The 27,953-nt window shown below is 41.2% G+C and overlaps 1 protein-coding gene and 1 long non-coding RNA gene across 2 annotated transcripts in view; one reads left to right on the plus strand and one right to left on the minus strand.

Moving 5' to 3' along the window:
* Positions 1-27,953, minus strand: part of ERICH6 (glutamate rich 6) — a 102,056-nt gene that overhangs the window by 8,216 nt on the left and 65,887 nt on the right. The gene's annotated exons all lie outside the window — the stretch shown is intronic.
* On the plus strand, positions 5,936-27,261 carry LOC141141448 (uncharacterized). The gene is made up of 3 exons (XR_012244086.1): positions 5,936-6,061; positions 13,602-13,761; positions 27,022-27,261. It is a non-coding gene; the product is annotated as an uncharacterized lncRNA (long non-coding RNA).

Raw genomic sequence — 27,953 nt, forward strand, 5'->3', positions numbered from 1 at the left:
TCGCTGGTGCTTGCGCTCTGAAGGGATGGCATACCCGTGCCATCCCTTCAGAGCTCTGTGCCTTGCCCACGACTCCCACACACATGCGCCATTGCGGCTCGACCAATCAGACGACTAGAGCATGCGAACCCTTAAGGAAGAACGGGTGAAAATGGAAGCCTAGTCAGCAGATGGCTTCGTTCTAAGATAAGCATTTCCTAATGTGCTAGTGTGCGATTCATACTAGCACATTATGCCATTGTCTTGTAGGTTTTTTTTTTTTAAAAGGCTGCGGATTACTACCACTTTAAGCACTACAGAATGTTCATTATATACTCTTGCAGTAGTGGCCCATCGTGAGACCCGTCTCTGAAAGGAGATCCGATCAGATTGGCCGCCAGGAGGAGAAGGGAGGAGATGCATAGGGAAGCGAGGAAGCAGCTGGAGAGAACAGCCCTGAGAGAAGCCGCCGCTGCCTAGAGTGCTGCCCGCGAGATGGGATAAGTGCAGGGCCCCGACTAGTGACTGACCGACCCGGGGGTGCCGCCCATGGCCCCCCGTGACCCCCCCAAAAAAAACACCAGCCGCTACTGTACTCTTGGTGCCCCTACACCCTGTGCGTCACTTACTTCTGCCCTCTCTGCTCCTTGCATTACATCCCTAGACTCCGTGCATTACATATTTTTAAGCTCTGTATTCTGTACATTACATACCCCTGACCCATATGCTATACTGTTCATACAACTTATGATCCAAATATTCATTGTGGCTGGTTGCTAGGTAGTTTGCGATTACTTTAATGAAGTACACCTTTAAGGTAGGCTCAGATGTTAGCTTTATATTCTGTGTCTAGAAAAGCACATGCATATGCATCTCCTGAACAGAAAGAGAGGAATGAGCAGCTATATAAGCCATTCAGGTTCTTTGCATTGCACATTTAGGTCAGTCCTAACTAATGGAAGCCTAAACGAGGGACATACAGACTGATGATGTTATCAGTGCAGTGATGTCCCTTTATTGTTACATCAACTGGCTCTCTTTTTAACTGCAGTGGAGAAAAATGAAGGAAGACAGTGATGCTGTCTGGGTGCCTGGATTATACAATCACAAATCCTTTAGAAGAAAAAGCACCTTACATATATATTTGATAGCTGTGGATTTAGCCAAATTGCCAATTGTATGCCCATACTACAATGTTGTGTCTGTTAAGCCATGTGCCAAAATTGTCTACTAGTGAGCTTATTCGGTGCATAACTTTACATGCTGCACTGGAAATATCATTTATTTAAAATATGAATTATTCCCTCAGCCAGATGGAAAATGGTTGTACATGCACTACATACTGTAAGAATGTATATCTCCATCTTGTACAGTATGTCACTTTTGTACAGTATGTCATGACCTCTGTGTCACACTATGGCATTTCCCATCTGTCAGTTTTATTTAATTTTGTCATTTGTTTCACTGAACCTGATCACATATCTGTCGAATCATATTGTCTTCATATTATCAGAAAACACACTGAGGTGCCCTTACCAGCTAAAAAAAATTAAAATGTGATGGATTCAGTTTTGTGTTTATATGGAATGTAGAGCTTGTTTAAAGGAAATATAAAGTGCTTTTGTATGTATTGTAATTCTTATATTCATATCATAAAACGTTTAAAAATATGTTTCTTATTTTAGCAGGTAATATAATTCTGTAGTTTGGTATGGAGCTCTATCTATTCAGTACATAATTCAGTTAAATATACACAGTGACGTAGTATTGATAGTAGTGCCGCTCTAAGCAAAAAGGGATAGTGTATATAGTCCCGCTGGTACTCAGGAGTGGGGTGCTGGCTGAAAATATCACCATCCAGTAGTGTGCAGTATACTTAGAAAAATTACCACTCAACCTTATCCAGTCTACTGTATGTTGTTAACGTGTAAATTTGCCTCAGCCTCGCACCACTCCACACACCACGTCCTGTGACATGTTTTGCTCCAACCACTGGGACTTAGTCATACTCTATGACTAAGCCCCAGTGGTTGAGGTGAAACATGTCAGAGGAGGTGGCATGTTAGAGTGATGCGAGGCTGAGGCAAATTTACACGTTAACCACATACAGTAGACTGGATAGGGTTGAGCGGTGATTTTTCTAAGTATTCAGTTAAATATAATCTGTAAGGAAAAGGATACTGCTGTGCTATGCTTTGTGACAACAATGTTATATGTGCACTCTATATTACATGTTTAATGTATAAGCAAAGATTTTATGTAAATGGTAAAATAACGTAGTAATAATAATAATGTAATTAACCAACAACCCTTGTAGCTTCTCTTTAAAAACACAAACTAAAGTGCAAGGGTTTACATGGCAAGCAATCGGAAATTAGCATTCGTGGTATCTCCACTCAAAAATGCTGACGCACAAAAGATTTGTGGGAAAATTAAACAAAGGAACATTAAAGTGTAACATCAAAAAATACAATAATGGTACAGTCCGTCAATAGCATTAACACAACAGTTCATTTTTTCAATTCCACTCTGTAACACAATTTGAAGTGGTTCTAAAGGAAAAAGGCTTTTTTACCTTAAAGTGATATTAAAGTCTCGATTGTTTGTTTCTATTTAAAAATAATAAACATGTTATACTTACCTGCTCTGTGCAGTGGTTTTGCACAGAGCAGCCCAAATCCTCCTTTTCTTGGGTCCCTCGTCAGTGCTCCAGGCCTCTCCCTCCTGCCCCCACAGCAAGCAGCTTGCTATGGGGGCACCCAAGTCAAGCTGCTGATCTGTGTGTCCATTCAGACGTGGAGCTGCTGATCGGCCTCGCCCCCTCTCTCTCCTCATTGGTTCACTGGCTTTGATTGACAGCAGTGGGAGCCAATGGTGCCCACTGCTGTCTCAGCCAAGCTCTCGTTCACATCGCTGGATGAGATGGGGCTCAGGGAAGTATTAGAGGGGCTGCTGCACACTGAAGGTTTTTTTTTTATCTTAATGCATAGAATGCATTAAGAGCAGCAGGCATCTAAGTTAGGCAGGAACAGCTTAAAGTATAATGGCAGGGTGAACCACACATTTGACACCCCCAAGCAATGTCAGCTGGTGACCACCATATTCTGCCTGCACCTGAAAGCCCAGCGCCAGCCAAAACTTCTGTTTTAGTTTTGGTGCAGTAGTGTAAAAATGTCTCTCATTCCTTTTAACTGTCTGTTATCATTTAGAGATTTCCCCCCTACTATATGTCTCTGTGATCCCAGAACTCATCTGAGAAATCTGTATCATGTTGAAAGCAAAACAAATCTGACGGACATTGTAACCTTTCTCCTGTCTGCTAGGAAAAAATAAATTTGGTGCTATTTCTGTGCACAGTGGAAACATTTTCTATCAGTTTCTGTATATAAAATGAAAGGAAAGGCGCTGTGTTCATGTGTAAAACAATAATGAAAAAAACCATATATAATGTCATTGGAATATAACACTGCAGAATGAATCAAATACAAAATAAACATTTAACAAACAGCATCCATGTGTGTTAATAATCCCAACACCAATTCGTATCGCTCTTAAAAAACTTCTAGTTCTTCCACCACTACTGCTCAATGGGAAGGTGGCAACTCACCAAAGGTGTTTGACCCCTTTTACAGGATGGTCAAAAATGCGCATTTGGAATACCAAATTAGTTTAGTCATTTTTAATGAAAATTTAAAAGCAGTAGTAATTATAAATTGCACTCACATGTAGAAGTGCCTGGCCTGGCACTAGATGTAAACAGCGTGTGCAGATATGGCTAACCCTCCAGCGGTGGCGTGCAATCCACGTCTCGCTCTGGATAGTAAAGCTTTATTCACTACTGCTTTTAAACTTTCATTAAACATCAATACACTTTCATCTATGTCTCCTGTGGAGTCGTTTTTCACATCCTATCTTCATCCTTAAGGGGCATTGGAGTGGAGCGGTGCTGACAGTGGAATCAATTTGGTATTCTAAATGCGCATTTTGACCATCCTGTAAAACTTGCCACCCTCACATTAAGCACTCTTGGTGGAAGAAGTAGAAGTTTTTAAAGAGCAATTCGTATCAGTGTTGGGACTGTTATCACACATGGACTGTAAGCTTGCTAAATGTTTATTTTGTATTTGATTCGGTATGCAGTGTTATATTCCAATGACATTGTATATATGTTTTTTCATTATTGTTTCACACATGAACACAGGGCCTTTCCTTTCATTTTATATACTATACCACTGGGGCAGCTACCTTTTTTTTGTTCATTATTTACCCACAGAGCGCCAAACCTTGGTTAATTTTCACAACACTATCAGTTTCTGTGCCTCCAACCTCAGGAAGTGAAAAGTCTCTAGTGGGGACATAGGCAGCAATAAAAGCCTGGCTTCTGTTTGACTGTAGAAAGCCTTGAAACTTTTTTTTTTCTTTTGTTGAACTTGCTTTATAAACAACTGTGCGAATAAGAGGGGTTTGGGATGGTCTCTATTACTTAAAATGTAAGTCCCGTCAAACACTAACTATTCCTAAATCTACTCCCACCCCCATTCTAAGCCTACTGTATCTACCCTGTGGATGGAAAGGTCTGTATAGTTACCTATTCTGAGGGTGCTTTGGTCTGGTTACATGATTGGGTCCCAGTGCCAGCTTCAGTGTAGAGGAGGGACGGCTACCAACTGATGACCCATAGCAAGTCTGTGGCTGATCTTGGTGATCCCCCCTCTTCTCTGAAGCCAGCCCTGGGACCCAATCATGTGACCAGACCAGAGCACCCTCAGCATAGGTAGGTATACAGATCTTTCCTTTACAGGGTGGATAGAGTAGGCTAATGCCGCGTACACACGACCGGACTTTCCGGCAGAAAAGGCCTGACAGAATCATTCCGTCGGACATTCCGATCCTGTGTGGGCTTCATCATACTTTTTCTTTATAAAATTCTGACGGACCTAGAAATAGAACATGTTTCAAATCTTTCCAACGGACTCAATCCCTATCGGGAAAACCGTTCGACTGTATGCTAGTCCGACGGACCAAAAAGGACGCAAGGGCAGCTATTGGCTACTAGCTATTGAACTTCCTTTTTCTAGTCCCGTCATATGTCATCGCGTTCTTAATGAACGGACTTTGGTGTGATCGTGTGTAGGCAAGTCTGTTTCAGCGGAACTCCGTCGGAAAGACTGTCAGAGTCTACTCTGACAGAAAGTCCGGTCGTGTGTACACAGCATTAGAAATAGGGGTAAGTTAAGTATAGTTAATGTTTGACTGAACTTCCACTTTAAGTCATCATTTTACACTTTAATGTATTATTTATACTGCTTTATTTGTTCCTATAAATGTGGTATAAACTGTATACATTACACCAGTATGACATAAAAGATATCTTACAGAAAATAATGCCTGATGCCAAATAGTTTGAAAGGACCTATAAATATCAGACACTTGCACTGTAAGAGAGTAGGAAGACATCTGGGAATGTGCAGTTTAGTGTTTGAAGTTTATTAAAGTATGTGCCACTATATTAAATTATACCTAAACCTTAGCATGGCACATATCTTAATTGGTCTCTTTTGGTCAGATAAATATACCTGTAAAAGTGTTTTGTTCAATCTTTTCGTCAGCTGATAACTTCCGATGATATTTCCTCTTGTTAGTTACATTTTTCTTGGCTTTCTTTGAGGACTATAGAGGGAGAGGCTCTGTCCTAGGGTGACAACACTGTTTCTTCATAGATAGATACAGTAGGGGGGAATTCATAAAAGGTGTTGAAGACACCGTTTGGCATTCCATTGCGCTGATGCAATGAAATTGTTGGTGTTTGCACCTCATTCATGTACCTATCAGAGAACAGTACATGGATCTGCCAGAGCTTGACTCAGAGGATGGGGTGCCCGTACTGGACACGCCTTCCTCATTGCTCTCCCTTCCTCATTGCACTGTGCTTGTCACATTGACAGGCACATGGCAAAGGAGCTTTGTAGTAGAGCGTGCTAAGCCAGGTGGGAAACTGAGAGACTTGTTCCCCATTCAGGTCCACCTTGATGTTGATTGACAGCTCACAGTAGTGGGCATTGGTCTATTTCTGTAATGACTGGTAAGATGCAATATATTTCATTTTTTGTTTTTGGGTTTAGATACACTTTTATTGTTCTTTCTGTCAGTTGACAATCACTACAGTGAGACAATTTTTTTATCAAGGTTTGCTCTAACCTTTGAAAATTCTGCTGTAGAAATGTCTTTCATCGGCTATAAACTGTAAAATTATTTTCATTTGTTCGCAGTGTTCTTTAAAATATATGGAATAAGGAAAAAGCACAGGGTAAAAGAAAGCAAACTGTGTTCGGTTCCTAAATGTTGGTATTTCTGCATGATTTTCATTCTTTTACAGATAATAAAGAGTAAGTATTGTGTATTTATGTGTACAGTACTCATAGTTCATTTAATTGTTTAATCTCAGTTATATGGGAAATGCATTGTTTTCAATCAGTCAGAAGGAACAGTAAAGAACAACCTTCATTTGCAAGCGAGAATCCTGTTTTCTTTTTTTCTTTTCACTTTCTGTTGGATATATATGAGTGTACACAGCCTTGCCTTGTTTATTAACCTAACTGAAAATGATACAGTTATGTGAGTTTTTTTTTTTAAACAGTAACACACATTGATAAGATTATTTAGACCAGACTGATCTCTTTCATGTGTTTATATAAAATTAATGTAAAATTACTTTAAATTCTGTTTGAAGTAGTAGTCCGCTTCTAGAAAAGTCTACACAGCAGACTTTTCTCTGTGCTAGTTACAAACCAGGCTAATAGAGGTGAGATCTGGTGGTTTAACCATTTCTGTAATTGGCTATAGAAGATACACTTAAAAAACATTTTAAAAAGTTTTTTTTCCTTGGCTGCAGCTGCCCAAGCACATACTTCCAGGCAGTATCTGTGTACAGATTCTGGAAGTGTCATAAAGAAATATGATGTAACAGCATTATTGTTACATAGTGCCTTGTCTGTTGCATTCATGACATCAGTCATACAAGTAAACAAAAAAATAATTTTACATTATTTAATCTCTTATTAACCCTTATTTAACCCTAATTAGCACCTTCCTTTTTTTCTCTATGTAACTGTTATTTTTCTACTGTTTTCCACTTCAGCCCCGGAAGGATTTACCCCTTCCTGACCACAGCACTTTTTGCGATTCGGCACTGCGTCGCTTTAACTGACAATTGTGATGTCGTGCGACGTTGTACCCAAACAAAATTGACATCCTTTTTTTCCCATAAATAGAGCTTTCTTTTGGTGGTATTTGATCACCTCTGCAGTTTTTATTTTTTGCGCTATAAACAAAAAAAGAGCGACAATTTTGAAAAAAACGCATTATTTTTTACTTTTTGCTATAATAAATATCCCCCAAAAATATATAAAAAAACTATTTTTTTCCTCAGTTTAGGCCGATATGTATTCTTCTACATATTTTTGGTAAAAAAAAATTGCAATAAGCGTATATACTGATTGGTTTGCGCAAAAGTTATAGCATCTACAAAATAGGGGATAGTTTTATGGCATTTTTATTATTAATATTTTTTATTAGTAATGGCAGCGATCTGTGATTTTTAACAGGACTGCAACATTATGGCGGACATATCGGACATTTTTTACACTATTTTGGGACCATTGTCATTTATACAGCGATCAGTGCTATAAAAATGCATTGATTATTGTGTAAATGACACTGGCAGTGAAGGGGTTAACCACTAGGGCACGATCAAGAGGTTAAGTGTGTCCTAGGTAGTGATTCTAACTGTGGGGGGAGGGGCTACAACACACATGACAGCGATCACTGCTCTCGATGACAGAGAACAGTGATCTCTGTCCTGTCACTAGGCAGAATGGGGAAATGCTTTGTTTACAAAAGCATCTCCCCATTCTACCTCTCCGTGACACGATCGCAGGCACCCGGTGGACATCGAGTCCGCGGGATCCACGGTCATGGAGAACGCGGCAGATGCGCCCGCAGTGCCGCTTCTTAAAGGGGACGTACCTGTATGCCCTTTTGCCCACCAGTGCCATTCTGCCGACGTATATCGGCGTACGCTGGTCAGGAATCGGTTAAAGGATAACTTTAGCTTTTGTAACATGTTACATGTTACACCCTAAATGGATGCAATGCTACTATTCCAGCAGCCCCCGCACCCCCTGATCCCCTTTTGTGACAGCGAGCCCCGCATCCTCTCCCCGCACCCAGTGTCACAATTTTAAAAAAATGCGGCCATGTGGGGCTCCATCCACCTGGCTGCGTCATTCATTCACAGAGTTCTTTGAATAGAACTACAAGTTCCAACAGTCTTTGCAGTGGACGACTTGTAGTTCTCAAAGAACTACCAGGGCACTGTTGGGTGCTCTAGGTGGTTGATCAATGCTTCCTGATCGAGGATGCAATGCTTTGCAGGGTCCTAGTAAAAAAAAATATATAAATATATATATATTTTACTTGCAAAAAGATGTGCATTTATTATTTTTATTATAAAGGTGACCTTCTCCTTTAATCAGTGGAGGACATTGGGCACACAACATAGCTGAAGTACACAGGCCATGTGTAGCATGCCCTGTCCGTCTCCCCCACTGAAGCCCCTTCCCCCCACCTCTCATACTTGCCAGCAATTTCTGCCTGTCAAAATAACAGCTGGGAGTTGCTGTGGAACTACAGCATCTATGTATTACAGCAGCTGCTGTAAAGAAAAACTGACCTTCAGACATAGGATAGGGAGATAGAAATTACCTTTGCATTTAATCAGTTTCATTCATCTGAAGATAACATTTTTTAGTTTACAAACGCAATTTGTTTGGAAAAAATACACTTTTTTTTTTTTATTAAAAAAGAAGAAAACAGTAAAGTTAGCCCAATTTTTTTTGTATTGTGAAAGATAATGTTACGCTGAGTAAATGGATACCCAACATGTCATGCTTCAAAATTGCGGCCACTCGTGGAATGGCGACAAACTTTGACACTTAAAAATCTTCATAGGGGACATTTAAAAATGTCTACAGGTTACCAGTTTTGAGTTACAGAGTTGGTTTTTGCTAGAATTATTGCTCTCGCTCTAACGATCGTGGCGATATCTCACGTGTGGTTTTAACACCGATTACATATGCAGGCTCGCCTCACATATGTGTTCGCTTCTGCATGCGAGCACGGAGGGACGGGGTGCTTTAAAATTATTTTTTTCTTTTTTTTTTTTTTACATAGTCCCTTTAAAAAAAATTTTTTTGGATCACTTTTATTCCTATTACAAGGAATGTAAACATCCCTTGTAATAGAAAAAAAGCATGACAGGACCTCTTTAATGTGAGAGCTGGGGTCAAAAAGACCTCAGATCTCACATTTATACTTAAATGCAATTAAAAAAAAAAAAGTATTTTTTTTTTTTCAATTAAAAAAAATTGTCTCTTTAGGCCGTTGGGCGGAAGTGACGTTTGACGTCGCTTCCGTCATCCAAAGGCATTGAGTCGAGTGGGGGCCATCATTTCCTCACTCGACTTCCTGCCTCTCAGAGGACATTTTTGGATTGTCTCCGGTAAACGGTGGAGACGACCAGGACGCAGCGGGAGGGGGGTGGGCACCTCTCCCGCCGCCGATAAAAATGATCTTGCAGCGAAGCGCCGCAGAGACCAATTTATCTTAAAGCGGACCGCCCACCGTTTAAGAAAATACCGGGGTTATGGCAGCTATCTGCTGCCATAGCAATGGTATTTAACATCAAAGTAGCGACATAAATCCACGGTGGGCAGTCCAGAAGTGTTTAAACCTCATTCGTCACAGAGTTGCCCAATTAAATAGTTCGTTGAGGTCAACTTATAAGCTTGAGACATCCTGTGTCTTAAACTGTGTGTTAGCCCCCTTATGATAGCAAGAAAGTTTAAAAAAGTTTAAAAAATGTATTTATAATAAAAAAAATAAATAAATAAATAAAAGTAATCCTCTTACCCCGTGCACACATACAAATCAATCTCAGATGTAGGACACATATGTGTGTGTGTAAGCAGCACGCAAATATTTATAGTGAGAGCAATAATTCGTGGGCCATCATTCACTGTTAACACTAAACTGACGATCTGTAAAGGATTTTAAAGTGTTGTTTATGGCCAATTTTGGGTACCATTGTTTTTTCCATTTATAGGCATGCACGTTTTTAGGGCTTGACATGTTTAGTGTCCATTTAATTAACACAGCCCCTTTTTTTCATTTTACAAAACATGTGGGCATAATATTGTGTTTGTCCACAGTTATATTCATTTTAGTGTATTTTTCTAGAAAATATAGCTTTAATAAACAGTTGCGCAAATATCGTGCGATATAAAATGTGCAAGTGCCACTATTCTACAGGGCCTCTGCTTTCAGAAAATGGATAATTGAGTGGGTGTTTGGCGTGATTTTCTAGCAAAAAAAAAAAAAATGCAGCTTTTAATCTATGCGAAAAAATAAAAACATTTCTTCTGTAGAGAAGGTGCTCACAGTACCATGTTCTTCCTGCCATCCACACCAGCACTTCTAGCAAATGTTGGAGTTGCTCAGTCTAAGCACAGAGAAAACTGTTGTGCTGTATGCAGCCTTGGATTTATTGAAAGGTGGTAAACCCTGTACTGGAAATAAGTCATCATAATTAACTGTAGCTGAAAATAATATATGCAAACTATTAAATAATTAAATATAACCTTTATCTTGTTCTGGTTTAGATCCCTTGTATATTTCTGCATACATATCTAGCAAGCCTCTAGGTTGCACATTCCAGCAGTTCACTGAAAAAGATTTAAGGCTTCCGTAGTCTTTGGATAGAGCAGGATTTCTGTTTCCACTCATCCAATACCTTTAAATAAATGACTGCAGTTAAACAGGATGAAAATAGTAGAGTCTGCATAAGCTTGCAGATTGAGTGTTTATTATTTTCTCTGATGCATGGGATTCATTTAATAACTGACTAATTTACTGTCTCACAAGAAGTATGTGACTTCTATGAATGTTGTCAGGTAAAGATAAGTGAAGCATGCGATAAAAAATAAAGGGTGACTCAAGTGATATTTTTATTGCTAAAATGTATCAACTAATTATATGTTGTGAATATAAACAGTCTTATGTCGCGTACACACGGTCAGATTTTCCGACGGGAAATGTTAGATGTAAGCTTGTTGTCAGAAAGTCCGACCGTGTGTATGCTCCATCGAACATTTGCTGTTGGACTTTCCGCCAACAAATGTTGGCTAACAGGTTCTCAAATTTTCTGCCATCAAAACTTTGTTGTCGGTGAGGTCTGATCGTGTACACAAGTCCGTCACACAAAAGTTCACGCATACTCAGAATCAAGCAGAAGGATCCGCACTGGCTATTGAACTTCCTTTTTCTCTGCTCGTCGTACATCTTGTACGTCACCGCGTTCCCATGTTCGTAATTGTTGGCCAACATTTGTGTGACCGTGTGTATGCAAGACAAGTTTGAGCCAACAACCTTCAAACAAAAATCCACGTTTTTTTGGGCGGAAAGTCCGATCGTGTGTACGGGGCATTATTGTTTCTTATGTCCATGCATATATCCACAACATTAACATAATTAAATGAGAAGTACAGCCAAAGCTTGTTTGGCTGTACTTCTCCTGTAGATCACAAGAGTGCAGATTGTTCTGCACTCCTGTGACCAGTTTTCAGCAGACAGTGAGCTGAAGCCCGCTTTTGGCTGACATCACAAAGCCAGTTCAGGCTCAGGAGGGATCGTGACCATGTGGTTGGGATCCACCCACATGCCTGGACTGGCACCTGGCTCAGGCTCTCAGTGAGCCACTGAGAGCCTGAGCCGGCCGCTCCCGCCCCCTCTATAGCCCAGCGCTCCAGTAATCGCTGGAGGAGACAGCAGAGAGCCACTGACTGACAGTCACCAGCTCTCTGAGAAGCTCTGAGAACTTATGCCCCGTACACACGGTCGGACTTTGTTCGGACATTCCGACAACAAAATCCTAGGATTTTTTCCGACGGATGTTGGCTCAAACTTGTCTTGCATACACACGGTCACACAAAGTTGTCGGAAAATCCGATCGTTCTAAATGCGGTGACGTAAAACACGTATGTCGGGACTATAAACGGGGCAGTGGCCAATAGTTTTCATCTCTTTATTTATTCTGAGCATGCGTGGCACTTTGTCCGTCGGATTTGTGTACACACGATCGGAATTTCCGACAACGGATTTTGTTGTCGGAAAATTTTATATCCTGCTCTCAAACTTTGTGTGTCGGAAAATCCGATGGAAAATGTGTGATGGAGCCTACACACGGTCGGAATTTCCAACAACAAGGTCCTATCACACATTTTCCGTCGGAAAATCCGACCGTGTGTACGGGGCATGAGAAGCGCCGGGGGACAGATTCTGCATCTGCATAGGTAAGTACACACCTCAAATTTTTGTAAATATTTTATTATATCTTTTAATGTGACAACACTAAAGAAATTACACTTTGTGACAATGTAAAGTAGTGAGTGTACAGCTTATATAACAGTGTACATTTGCTGTCCCCTCAAAATAACTCAACACACCTCAACACACAGCATTTAAAGGAGAAGTCCAGCTAAAGATTTGGCTGGACTTCTCCTATGGATCACAGGAGTACAATTCGTTTTGCACTCCTGTGACCCGTTTTCAGCAGAAAGGGGACTGAAATCCGCTCTCTGTTGACGTCACAGAAATCAGTCCAAACATCACATCATCCTGACATTGGAAGTCTGGATCTGCCAGGTGCCTGGACTGACACCTGTCTCAGCCTCTCAGTGAGCCGCTGAGAGCCTGAGCCAGCCGCTCCCGCCCCCTCCACAGCTCAGCGCTCCAGTAAGCGCTGGAGGAGAAAGCAGAGAGCCACTGACTATCGGCGGTGTTAGATTGCTCAGTTCTCAGTCTTAAAAGCGCTAGGGGACAGATGCAGCATCGGACCAATGCTGCATCCACCTAGGTAAGTACTGTATGATTCAAGAAAACACATACTTCTCTTTTAAGTTCTGGTATTTAAGGTACAGAAGACAATTCTGACCTCAGCCTCATTAGTAAAGCAACAGAAAAAAACAAACATGATGTGGAAATTGCAGTGATCCATAACAATCAGATCAGTTAACTGTAAAATAACTATTTCTGATTGGTTGTTGGGTTACTGTTCACTCATTTTTTTTTTTTTTTTTTGCTGTTTGTATTATGCTTCTTAATAAGCTCATTTGTGTGAATTTGCAATAACACATTTTCTAATTAAATTGATCCTGACATTCAGGATTGATTAGATGCAGAATTACTAGGATTACTATGAAATGTGTAATCACGCAAAATAAAGCTTCTTGTGATCTCCTTACTTTGATAGGCATCGACCTCATTCATGGACTCAGGGGTACTGGCTCTGTCTAAAGAGTGTGATTTATTACATTTCTGCACTATGTTTGAGTCTCTGTTATGCCAACAAGGATTAAAGAAAAAACATAATCGTTCTGGGTCAATTTTATTTAACAAAATTTGAAAGCCGATATTGTATATCAGATTATATTATATACTGTATTTATATTAAAAAACATCAGGAACTATTAAATTATACAAATGATTTTCAGTTTTTCCTTTTCCAGGACACTGTGCAGGAGCACAGCATGAGTAACAGCTATGGAAATGAAAGAAAATGCCCCAGCAATGCATTTTCCATGCAGCAGAGAGGCACACTGTACTACTGAAGAAACACAAAGATGAATCGGACCTCATTTAAATCTTTGGCATCATCTACTTCTCCAGGTGACTATATATACATTCAGATCTTTGAAATATTTCAACTCCATCTCTTACTTTGTTCTTTTACCACCCCTTTCCTAGGCAGAAATTTCTGACACACTGAAGAAGGTTTCTTTTTTTCTACCCAAGCTGTCTAATGTGGTGTACACACGGGTGGACTTTTCGACCGGACTGGCCTGACGGGACGAATCCGTCAGACAATCCAACCGTGTGTGGGCTTCATCAGACCTGCAGCAGACTTTTTCGGTCGAAAATCAGACGGACTTTAGATTTGGAACATGTTTCAAATCTTTCCGAAGGACTCGAGTCCAGTCGAAAAATCGGCTCCTCTGTATGCTAGTCCGACGGACGAAAACCGACGCTAGGGCAGCTATTGGCTACTGGCTACCAACTTCCTTATTTTTGTCTGGTCGTACGTCATCACGTACGAATCCATTGGACTTTGGTGTGATCGTGTGTAGGCAAGTCCGTTCGTTCGAAAGTCCATTGGAAGTCCGTCAAAAGTCAGTTGAAAGTCCGTCGGAAAGACCGTCGGACCTTTGATGCCGAAAAGTCCGCCTGTGTGTACACGGCATAAGGTAATCATAGATATGTAAGTGTGCATTATTGTTCACATATGTATATCACCTTTATATCATTTTCATACATGCAAGTAGTATACTCTATCTGTATGTGCCCACTTAACTGATCAAACTTTTTTGTCTTACCTAAAGCAGAACTAAGGCCCCTTTCACACTGTCAAACCACACTGTGGGGCAGCGCAGTATACCAGCGGGTTTGGTATGGGTTAGCTATGCTTTTTCATTGAGTTCTTTTATCTGGTGGTTCTGGTGGCACCTGTGGTTCTGGTGCATTTCCTGAAAAACTGTACAAGATAATATAAGTCAATGGGAAAGGGTAGCTAACCCGCACCCAAAAGCGGGTACACAATGCTGTGGTCAAACTGAAGTGCATCAGTGTGGCAGTACGAAAGGGGCCTTAACTGTATCTGAGTGCCAGGAACTGAAAACACTATTTAACTCATTTTAATATTTAAACTCAGCCATTCATCCAAGTTTCCAAGCCCCTAGCATTTCTAGCTGTGGTCATCTTGAGTAAAGGCAGATGATTAGTGTAGCATTTACTTTCTGGAATCCATCTGCCCTTAGCTCAGGCATGCAGACAGTAGGGTGTGCATAGCTGAAAAAGGAAAAAAAATGCTCATGAAGACTCTGGGGATGTATGACATAATTTTGGCCTAAGCCAGAAACCAGGAAGCAACTGAAGAAATGTCAAATAAAAAGTTTAAAACCAGTAAATATGATATACCTTCCCATCATAGCATCATAAGGATTAAAAATAATCAATGTTGATTGAGAGAGTTAATTCCCCTTTAAGTAATGGTTCTAAGTAGGGCTGTGGAAATTAAAGATTAATTCCTCGATTAATCGTTAATTTTTTTGATCGATCAAAATTCTTTTGATCGGTACTCACCTCTCCGCCGGCTTCCGGGTCTTCAGGGAGTTCCGTCGGAGATCCGGTGACATCACGGACATCGACGTCACCGGACCCTTCCCCCCTTCCCCAAGTGCCTCCGTCTGCTAACGAAGGGAAGTCACCAGACAGCCTGGACAGTGATGGTAAATATGGATGTGGTTAACTGGGATCATTCAGTGAGCTAAGTTTAGGCAAATTTGATAACCAAATTTGACAGTCAATATACTAGATAAGTTTTATAATTAAAGTTAAACTAACTTTCTACGTTTTTCTTAAAGTTTAATAAAAAAAATTACTTATGTCAATGCTACAGTTTGAATTTAAAACGTATTTATGTGAACTGTGAAGTTCAGTCATGGATTGTGGAAACTAACTAGTGTCGGGTGATTGTATATAGTGTATACCACATTTACCACTGACTAATGCAGAGTGGCAATTCAAGGAGATCAGCTAAAAGTAGTTGGATCTGTATGTGCATTATAATTAATCTAAATTAGTTGATTAATCGATTTAAAAAAAAACGATTAATCGAACACGAAAATTTTAATCAGTAACCGCCCTAGTTCTAAGCCTTACTGGTCAAACATGCCATTTTTTAATAGGTTGCAAGTAAAAACAGACAAGATATTAATTACCAGTTAGCATATGAAAGAGAAATTATCAGTCCAGGAATTTGTAGGTATTGACAAATCCTTAATACTGTGGCACTTGTAAGTAAATACCTAAGCTAACAAAGTGTATATCCCAGCACTACTGAGCAGATTGATTGGTTTATGGACGCCTACACTGATCAAACATTCTGCACTGAATCACAAGTGTAATGACTGTAAATATATATGGATTCTGATTATTTGGTGCTAAAAATAAGTAATGCACGTGGCACCTTAAATTTAACCAGGGTTGGTAGACATTATTTGATATATATTGAGGTACTCTGGCAGCTAGGTGACAGAAAATCGCATTACCCATCTTTTCTAAAAATACTGGAAAATGATAAAAGTATTAGATATATCGGATAGGAGATGATCGACTGTTTTTATATTACAGAGACACAGGTTTGCAGTTTCCCAATAAAGGAAGCTATTAAAGGGTAGCTAGCTGATACTGGACATCGTTATCTCAAACCAGACAGCGTTAGATCAAATCATGCCCGATTAGTCAGCTATAAGCTTAACATTTTCTGTTCATGTTCATTTTAGAAGGCGAGCCAACTGATGGGTGACTAGACATTGCTTGCTCAAACACTTCATCATGTTTACTGTATGTTGCGATGACTGACGCATTTAATCGTAGATGGAACAGAACAAGTTGCTATAAATATAGACAAATTACCTACTATTGGAAATGCAGATAAATGAGCAAATAAGGAATGCTCTAAATGTGACTATACAAGGTATTTGTTAGAAATGAATTCAAAAATAGCATAACATAATGTAGTATATATGGACAATTAGCATACTAAATATATTCAAGGTCTTTATCAAAAGTGCAGATATATGTCTGGCCCCACTTGAATGCACTAAATGTACTAATTCATTGAGTATTACAAATTTTGAAGGATTTATAAAAAAATAGTAGGTAAGGAAATGAATGGTGTTGCCAATAAAGCCAATTAGGTGTTATATTGGGAATAGATATTACAGACAGTATAACAAGTAAGCTTGATCCAACCATTTCATTTTTCATTCAAACATTTTTGGCACAGCTTCCACTAAAGAAGCTTACATAAGCATTCCCATTTAAAGGGAAACTTCACTCCCCAGTATTTTTTAACCCCCTCTTATCTTATGTGCTGGGCAAACAACATAATACACACATTTGGACGCCAATGCTGAACCACCTCAATGATATGCTGCCAGGTCCGCTCTCCAACCGCTGTGTGTCCCTGCAACTGGGGTTTTGCAGATTTAAAGCATAAATCAGAGAACCCAGATGAATATCCTGGGCAGATTCGTCCTTACCTAATCCATATATGTGATCCACCTATATGTGAGGGGACATAGCTCTAACCAAGCAGTGCTATGATATATCCATGTGTATCATAGTTCCCACTGTATCATTATCACTGCTTATGTTTAATTTCACATTAATATTTGTATTCTAAATGTGTAGAATTATTGTTCAGAAATATTTTTCATACACATTATATATTTATTACTAAGCTACTGCATTATGCTGTTTTTAGAAAATTTTGCATAAATAACCCGGCTGGATTTTTAAATGATGCGAAATTGAAAAAAATGTTGTTTGAGATCATTTTATACCAAGAAAGTCCCCTTATATTATTAAATTCCTTTCAGACAAAACCAGCGCTTATGTAATCTATTAGCATAGTCTTGATGCTTGCAGATGTACACAGGTTCTTAAAACAATATAAACTCTCACCAGACTGTGGGACCCAGCAAATGTTTATTCGCCTGGGTGGCGTTTTTTCCAGCAGTGGGACTTTTTTCAGCAGGAGTGATTGTTTAGACATCTGTGCGCTAAGGACTAACCATTATAGTTGTTAAGTTCTAACCTACTGTTGGTCTTCTTAGAGATGAGGTTATGTTAAAAAGCTCATTGTATGCATTTTTCTCTCTGCTTACACAATTCTGTTTGCCATTGTATACACTGCTTGTGGTCATGAATGGGGTTTATATTCAGACTGTGCTAGGTGCTATTTAAAAAACATTAGTGGTATAGGGATTAGCAATATGCTGCTACTGAAGAGCATACCGTGTTGATTAGCACAAGCTCCCTGCTGACTGCTACAGTTCACTACATTCACAACATTCATATCCAGTACTAGCCCGTTACTAATTTTAACTTAGCAGCTAGTTTCTATAGACCTAATATGTACCTTAGGGCAAATGGTCAGATGACAGGCTCTTATTTATTTCTTCCAGTGACTTTTCCTAGAACTAAACATGCCATTGCAACTACCACATATAACATAAAAGTACAGCTTGTTAGGCTATATAAAGTACTTAAATAGGAACCAAATTATACCTGACAAAATGTGATTTTATAATAGTGTGCTTCATGCTGGTAAATCCATCAGTAAGCTCTTTCCGGGACTGTCACTGCCATTTATGATGTGACTTTTGGTTATCTTTATCTGGAGATTTAATCTACAAGGCACATATTGGAGATGTACCTTATGCTGCGTACACACGAGTGGACTTTACAGCAGACTTTGTGCGGCGGATGTTTCGACGGACTTTCCGAATAAACGGACTTGCCAACACACGATCAACCAAAGTCCGACGGATTCGTACGTGATGACGTACGACCGGACTAAAACAAGGAAGTTCTTAGCCAGTAGCCAATAGCTGCCCTAGCGTCGGTTTTTGTCCGTCAGACTAGCATACAGACGAGCGGACTTTTTGACCGGACTCGAGTCCGTCGGAAAGATTTGAAACATGTTTCATTTCTAGGTCCGTCGAACTTTTGGGGAAAAAAAGTCTGCTGGAGCCCACACACGATCGAATTGTCCGACGGACTCCGGTCCGCCGGACCAAGTATGCCGTAAAGTCCGGTCGTGTGTACGCGGCATAATGCATACTCTTAACTCTCAACAACTCTGCAGAGTTGTATGATCCTAATCCTTAGGATTCCCACACAGCTGTGGCCATGTATGGATATAAACCAAGAGCACCAACCAGAAGGTCTTTGCTTAGGCAGGACAGGCAATCAGTGATTCTAATGCCCCGCACACACGGTCGGATTTTCCGACGGAAAATGTGTGATAGGACCTTATTGTCGGAAATTCCGACCATAGGCTCCATCACACATTTTCCATCGGATTTTCCAACACACAAAGTTTGAGAGCAGGCTATAAAATTTTCCGACAAAATCCGTTGTCGGAAATTCCGATCGTGTGTACACAAATCCGACGGACAAAGTGCCACACATGCTCAGAATAAATAAAGAGATGAAAGCTATTGGCCACTGCCCCGTTTATAGTCCCGACGTACGTGTTTTACGTCACCGCGTTTAGAACGATCGGATTTTCTGACAACTTTGTGCGACCGTGTGTATGCAAGACAAGTTTGAGCCAACATCGGTCGGAAAAAATCCTAGGATTTTGTTGTCGGAATGTCCGAACAAAGTCCGACCGTGTGTACAGGGCATTATTGTTATTGTAATAAGCAGTGATAAGCTGATGCTGTACATATTGCTCCGTGAAGAACTTGTAGATTAACAATACATTCAGGATGGAAAAATAATCAGGGGACTGGGCAATTCTACTGGAATGATCAGAAACCTTTGCATTAGAATGCCTTAGGCGGGGACTAAATAGACAATCTTAACTCTCCCATGAACGATCACTGGTCACATTCATTATAATTAGAGGTGCTACACAAACAATTAACAGTCATGCAACTGTGCACTGATCTATTATCACACAACAATTCAGTTGTGTTGCACGTACTTTGTGAGATTAATTCCTTCCAAAGAAATGAATGAGCCGTGCGGTTAATCGTGCATATACATGATCTCCACATGTACATGTCTGGTGATTTTGTAACAGGAAATACTTGTTATACTTCTGCAGAAGTGTGTACTGGAAAAGATTGTTTTGGTTTTTCACATGCACAGCCATTTTGGTGCTCACACACCAGATTATATACCTCCACCAAGGTATATAATCCAGTCAAGACAAAGAACAGCTAACTGTTCCAATTTAGAAAAGGCCAACGCTGTATGTAAAAAACGCATCTTAATTACAGAATGTCAGCTATCACTAGCAACCAGGAAACGCTGTCATTAAACAATCCCCCTGCCCAGAGAAGAAAATTGTTGGCGATTCATCAAGCGTGACAGTCACGCATAAACGGCATTTAATCTCTAGGAGATTTTTTCAGTCTGTAAGATCATAAATCGCCTATAATAATAATAGCCTTAAAGGGTTGTCAAACTCTGAGCTCTTAGGGGGAAGTTGTTTTTTCAGGGACCCTTTCCTTTGTCTATGGAGGGCAAATTTAAAGGGGAACCTTACTGCCCTCCTCCCCAAGAGCACATACTCCTTTCCTTCAGCACCCACTGCTCCATTCAGCCACTGAAAGATCTGAAAAAGTGACTCACTCCTCGTCTTCCATGACATGAATTATGCCCATCGCTGTCACATGGGGTTGGACAGTTTCTCTGTAAACGTGTCCTCTCCATCCCCTTATGCCCCGTACACATGGTCGGATTTTCCGACGGAAAATGTGTGATAGGACCTTGTTGTCGGAAATTCCGACCGTGTGTGGGCTCCATCACACATTTTCTATCGGATTTTCCGACACACAAAGTTTGAGAGCAGGATATAAAATTTTCCGACAACAAAATCCGTTGTCGGAAATTCCGATCGTGTGTACATAAATCCGACGAACAAAGTGCCACGCATGCTCAGAATAAATAAAGAGATGAAAGCTATTGGCCACTGCCCCATTTATAGTCCCGACGTACGTGTTTTACGCCACCGCGTTTAGAACGATTGGATTTTCCGACAACTTTGTGTGACCGTGTGTATGCAAGACAAGTTTGAGCCAACATCCGTCGGAAAAAATCCTAGGATTTTGTTGTCGGAATGTCCGAACAAAGTCCGACCGTGTGTACGGGGCATAACACTCTATAAAATCACCTGATTGCAGAAACCTAAACTATGCTGGTATGCTGTTTAGTAAACTAAGACCTGAATAGAAAACTTGAAAGAAAAATTATTGTTTTGTCTACTTCAAATATCAGCTGTAATTCTTCTTTTGTGTGCTTTTCTTATGGCCAAGAGTATCAATATAAAGTACGTGAGTTGCAAAAAAATCCAGAATCAGTAATTCTAGCACAAACATCATCTGAACTGAATAAGCTAGAAAGCTTTTTTGACCACTGTTGTTTCCTGAGATAAGTTTGAGGTCTGTGGTGCTCCACCCCCATTACTTAAAGTGGAATCTTACTCCAAAGACAACCTTCCCCATCTCCACCCACCCCTCCACCAAATAAAAAAAGAGTCCCCAGCCTCCATTCTCCACTAGGCAAGAATGAGATTTCCCTGCTTCTGCAGCCTTCTGGCATACTCTGTCTCAGGAGCAGGGCTTTTTTTCAGGGGGAACTTGGTGGAACTCAGTTCCACCACCTCTGGCTCAGACCCTTTGTTGCCTGCTCACCACAATCACTTGTAATCACAGAAGTCTGATTTCTGTGTTTACAAGTGACAGCTCTGCACTCTGTATGTAATGCAATCCTGGTATTTAATGCCCCTTTAAGACCCTCCTACTGTTTTCGTGAAATTTGACAGAACACACCCACTATTTGATGTGATTTGGAGGGTGTGTGTGGGGGAGGGGTTTTGTGGGGCCATGGTTAAGTTCCAGCACCTATTGTTTGAGAAAAAAAGCCCTACTCAGGAGACTGCAGTTGCAGGGACACACAGCGGTTGGAGAGTGGACCTGGCAGCATGTCATTGAGGTGGTTCAGCATGGGGCAGCATTGGCATCCAAATGAACAACGTTGGATTTGCTGGGTGTTTAGGTATGTTGTTTGCAGCCAGCCCAGTACATAAGATAAGAGGGGGTTAAAAAATACTGGGGAGTGAAGTTTCCCTTTAAATGGGAATGCTTATGTAAGCTTTTTTAGTGGAAGCTGTGCCAAAAATGGTTGAATGAAAAATGAAATGGTTGGATCAAGCTTACTTGTTATACTGTCTGTAATATCTATTCCCAATATAACACCCTTATGGACAATAGGGAAGTTATTATCCATGCGGGTATGGGGAGCTGCGCACTGTCATATCAGTCATTTGTTTTTTAACAAAGTAAAAAGACTTTTTAAAATATCATACAGTGGGGAGAGGGTCCTTTTAATGTGACTTTGATGATGACGTGGGGAAAAACACTAATCCATAAAACTACTGTACATGCTTGGGAAATGCCTTTAACCACGTGCCTACTGGGCACTTTCCCCTACTTCCTGCCCAGGCCAATTTTCAGCTTTCAGTGCTGTCACACCGCAGTGTGACATTTTTATCATCTTTTTTAGACAGATAGAGCTTTCTTTTGGTGCTATTTAATCACTACTGGGTTTTTTATTTTTTGCTAAACAAATGAAAAAAGACCAAAAAATTTGAAGAAAAAAAAAAACATTTTTCTTTGTTATAAAATTTATAAAATAGTGATGTGCAGTGATGAGGCTTCACTGATGGGCACTGATAGGCTGCACAGATGAGATTGCACTGATGGGCACTGATGAGGCTGCACCGATGAGGCGGCACTGATGGGCACTGATGAGGAGGCACTGATAGGCACTGATGAGGCGGCACTGATGGGCACTGATGAGGAGGCACTGGTGGACACTGATTGGCACTGATGGAGCTGCACTGATCATCAGGGCACTGATGATCAGTGCCCTGATTATCAGTGTAATGTGTCCTGTCAAAGGAAAGCTGGTTATCGGCTTTCCTTTCCTCAGACAGTGACAGTGCTGCGGAAAGGAAATGCCGATAACCGGCATTTGTTTACATGTGATGAGCTGTGATTGGATATGGTAAATGGCCGCTGTGATTGGCCCTTTACCTCGATTGCATGGTGGGGTTTTGGCAAGATGTCAATAAACACCCTCCCAGAAATGTGCGACCACACTGTAGCAGTCATTTGGCTATAGCGCAGTCAGCAAGAGGTTAAGCCCTCATGCACGCGTTGCTTAAAAAAACACTGCTTATGAATGCGATGAACATTTTTCAAGAAAAAGTACCTCTATGTATGCCTATGTGTCAAGGTGTATTAGAAGAGGAGAGTTTACAAGCAGAAAAAAAACCCCACCAAAGGCACATTCTGTAGAGGAGTATTTCGACAGAAAAAAAACCTTGCAAATAGGCCTAAACGTGCATAAACGAGTATAGCATTTAAACTTTAATGAATTCAATGGCTAGAATAAATTATAATTCGGACAATAAAATGCATTAATGCTCAAAAGCTAGATGTGCATAAACACACATGCAATATGTGCCTTTTAGTGCGTTTTTTTTCTGCCACATTTTCCTGCCAGCAGTTCTGGCCTTCAAATGGTCTTATTCAGATGCCCAGTATACGTGAGGCCCAAGCTGCATTTGGTATTTAGCTTAGCTTAAACACAGCGGCAACACCCCATTCTAAATAATTTAAACCTGAAAATTGGCTTTTTGAGGTAGTTTAGACTGCGCACCAGATTTTTTTATCCAATGCTAATAGGCCTAAATTGAACAGTTGTGGTAACAGCAGGAAAGTTTTAGGGAAAAAAAATCTAAAACCCTCAATTTCCTAAAATTTGCCAAGGAAAAAATTGTTTAAAAGTATTGTATGTGAAATTCCTTTTTGCATAACCACACTGCATTTTCTTAAAGGGGTTGTTCACCCTCAAGGTTTTTCACCTTAATACATTCTATGCATTAAGGTGAAAAACCTCCTGTGATGCAGCTGCCCCCCAGAGCCCTCCTTTTACTTACCTGAACCCTGTCTTTCCAGCGACGTGGACAAGCACACCAGCTCCAGTCGGTATCTCGGGTCCTGATTGGATAGATTGATAGCAGCGCAGCCATTGGCTCCCACTGCTGTCAATCAAATCAAATTACGCGGGAGCAAGGGGGCCCGGGCCGAGTTCTGCCGTCTGTGTCAATAGACACAGCAGCAGGACATCGAAGCACGCCCGTGCGAGTGCCCAGAGAGAGAGCGGCTCTTCAATGGGACACTCGAGAAGAGGAGGATCAGGGCCACTCTGTGCGAAACCAACTGCACAGAGGAGGTAAGTATGACATGTTTAAAAAACAAAACAACAAAAAAACGAACCTTTAGTAATCCTTTAAAAGTTTAACAATAATGTTAAAACAAAGTGCACAAAAAAAAAAACACGACCTAACATTCCCTGAGCCCTCTTTCATCCCTGTATCCCCAATTATTCCCGAAATATTTAAAATATTGTCTTCAGGTATGTGTTTGGTAGAATTTGGCTCATTTTAGGACAGTACCTGGGCACTTGAATAGGCAGCAAACAGAAAGAGACAAAGAAGGTTTTATCTTGGAATAAAAATTTAAGTGTATTATTAACCCCTTCCTGACCAGCCGCCGCAGTTATACTGCGGCAGGATGGCTCTCCTGCGCGAGCCATCATAGCTGTACATTGACTCTTTAAGACACTGTAGCAGGTGCGTGCATGCCTGCAGCGTGTCCCCGAAGCCGATGACCGCCGGGCACCCGCGATCGCTTGTGACAGAGTGAGAACTGGGATCTGCGTGTGTAAACACACAAATCCCGATTTTGTCAGGGGAGAGGAGACAGATCATGTGTTCCTACTAAGTAGGAACAACGATCTCCCTCCTCCTCTAGTCAGCAACATTCCCCCCACAGTTAGAACACATCTAGGGAACACATTTAACCCCTTGATTGCCCCCTAGTGTTAACCCCTTTCCTGCCAGTGACATTTATACAGTAATCAGTGGCTATTTTAGCTCTGATCGCTGTATAAATGTCACTGGTCTCAAAAAAGTGTCTGATGTGTCCGGATGTTGCAGTCCCGATAAAAATCACAGATCACCGCCATTACTAGTAAACAAAAAAAAAATATTAAAAATGCCATTAATGTATCCCCTATTTTGTAGAGGCTATAACTTTTGCTCAAACCAATGTTTTGTTTGGGTACAACATCGCACGACCGCGCAATTGTCAGTTAAAGCAACGCAGTGCCGTATAGCAAAAAATGGCCTGGTCAGGAAGGGGGTAAATTATTCCGGGGCTGAAGTGTTTAATAGCCATGAATAGTCTTCAATGGCTGGACAGTATGTAAGCAGCTTAGTTTGGCTGAAAAATAAGAGGGAGAGACAGGTTTTTACCTTAAAATAGAAATTAGAGTGTATTCTATGAAAGATAATGGCCACAAATACTGTGTAAATACCGTGCAGTGGCTAAACACCCACACCTTTCCCATGCAGGTTTATTTCTGGAGCTGAAGAAAAAAAATGTCCAAAATACCCAGCGCTGGCGGCACATCAACTGCTTCCAGACCGGCTGGAGCAAAAGCTCCTTTCATGTAGATCAGGGGTCTCCAAAATTTCTGATCAAAGGGCCAGTTTACTGTCTTTTTAGGCTTTAGAGGGGCCAGACTGTGGCCAGTGGGATTAGAAAACACTGTGGTGTCTGTAAAAGCAAACAGTTCCCCATCATTGTTTTTAGTGGATGGAATAGCGGCCTATTGTTGGTATCAGTGGATGGAATGTGGTCCTGTTGTTGGTGTGCAAGGTAGAAATTATACACCATTGGTGTTTATGGTAGGAATGATGCCCCATCATTTGTGTCTATTGAAGGAGTGGTGCCCCATCATTGGTGTCTATAGGAACAATGGTGCCACATCATTGGTATCTTTGGGAGGAATGGTTTCCCATCATTGGTATCTGTGGGAGGAATGGTGCCCCATCATTGGTGTCTATGGGAGAAATGGTGTCCCATCATTGGTGTCAGTGGGAAGAATGATGCCCCATCATTGGTGTCTATGGAAGGAATGGTGCCCCATCATTTGTATCTATGGGAGGAATGGTGCCCTATCGGTGTCTATAGGAGGAATGGTGCACCATCATTGTAATCTTTGGGAGGAATGGTGCCCCATCATCCCATAATTGGTGTCTGTGGGAAGAATGGAGCCCCATTATTGGTGTCTGTGGGAGGAATAGTGATGCATGATTAATGTCTGTCGAAAGAATGGAGCTCCATTATTGGTGTCTGTGGGAGGAATGGTGCCCCATCATTGGTGTCAGTGAGAGGAATGGTGCCCCATCATTGGTGTCTGTGGGAGGAATTGTGCCCCATCATTGGTGTCTGTGGGAGGAATGGTGCTCCATCATTGGTGTCTGTGGGATAAATGGTGCCCCATCATTGGTATCTTTGGGGGGAATGGTTCCCAATCATTGGTGTCTATGGGAGGAATGGTGCCCCATGATTGGTGTCTGTGGGAAGAATGGAGCTCCATCATTGGTGTCTGTGGGAAGAATGGAGCTCCATCATTGGTGTCTGTGGGAGGAATGGTGCCCTATCGTTGGTGTCTGTGGGAGGAATGGTGCCCCAATATTGGTGTCTGTGGGAGGAATGGTGCCCCATTATTGGTATCTTTGGGAGGAATGGTTCCCCATCATTGGTGTCTGTCGGAGGAATGGTGCCCCATCATTGTAATCTTTGGGTGGAATGGTGCCCCATCATTGGTATCTGTGGGAAGAATGGAGCCCCATCATTGGTGTCTGTGGGAGCAATGGTGCCCCATCATTGGTATCTTTGGGAGGAATGGTGCCCCAACATTGGTATCTTTCAGGAGAAATGGTTCCCCATCATTGGTGTCTGTGGGAGGAATGGTGCCCCATCATTGGTATCTTTGGGAGGAATGGTCCCCCCAACATTGGTATCTTTCGGAGAAATGGTTCCCCATCATTGGTTTCTGTGGGAGGAATGGTGTCCCATCATTGGTGTCTTTGGGAGAAATGGTTCCCAATCATTGGTGTCTATGGGAGGAATGGTGCCCCATCATTGGTGTCGATGGGAGGAATAGTGCCCCATCATTGGTGTCTGTTTAAAGAATAGAGCCCCACCATTGGTTTTAGTGGAGGGCATGGTGCCCCAACGGCCAGGTAAAGACAAGCAAAGGGCACATCCAGCCCACGGACCGCAGTTTGGAGACCACTGATCTAGATCATGGTCCACATTAACATTTTCCCATTTGCCATCACTAATTTTTAAACAATATTTACAGATTTCCATTTTTTTTTTTTTTTATAAGTTTCATATTTATTTATTTACTTTTTCGCCCATACAGCTGTCCCTGCCCAAGTCAAGCAAGCACAAGCAAGGGTGACAAGATTGTATATAAAGCATTTACAATCATATACATGGATTACGGGGTGTCAAGGAGCTATCACTGATTAGAAGTCGTCCAATATGTGCTTGAGGTACTAGTGCACCCTGCTTTATGTGCCAGAGAGGGCCTTCAGTGGCAGGGGAAAACAGAGTGAACAAAGCCTAAAAAAAGAAAACGAATACAGCCACCACATCTAATGACTGGTAAGCTTAATACCGCTTTAATTTACACTACATCTCTTTAAGCCCAATGCGACTAGCTAGAGTTTATAGTAATGTAGAATTCACAAGCATATCCATGCTTATTGTAAATGATGGTTAAATTACAGCTACGGAAAAAACGGAGAAAAGCAGATGATTTATGTAGCATTTACTTCCTGGAATCCATCTGCCCTTAGCTCAGGCATGCAGGTAGGAGATTGCGCTTAGTTAAGAAAGTCCCTCCTCCCCTCCCACAGACTCCTTGGATGTATGACATCAATTTGGCCTAGGCCAAAAAACATGAAGCAACTGAAAAATGTAAAAAAGAAGTTAAAACATGTACATATAATACACCGTCCTATCTATTTTACTAATGCTGGCAGCATAGAGGTGGCTTCACACTGCCCTGGTGCTGTCCGGCTGCACTTTGGGAAAAGCATAGCCAACCTGAGAGATTTGTATGGGTTAGCTGTGCTTTTCTATGGACTTTTAAGATGTCCTGCGGTTCTGGTGTTGTTACAGAAAGCGCACCAAAGATGCAGCAAAGAAGTGTACGGAAAAGCGCAGCCAACCCACACAAAAAGTGAGGGTCAGTTGTGCTTTAGCAAAGCGCAGAAGGGCAGTGTGAAGCAGCTCTAATGCCCCGTGCACACGATTGGATTTTCCGACAAATGTTGGATGTGAGTTTGT

Source organism: Aquarana catesbeiana, linkage group LG04 (genome assembly GCF_042186555.1).
Source record: "Aquarana catesbeiana isolate 2022-GZ linkage group LG04, ASM4218655v1, whole genome shotgun sequence".
Taxonomy (NCBI): Eukaryota; Metazoa; Chordata; class Amphibia; order Anura; family Ranidae; genus Aquarana; species Aquarana catesbeiana.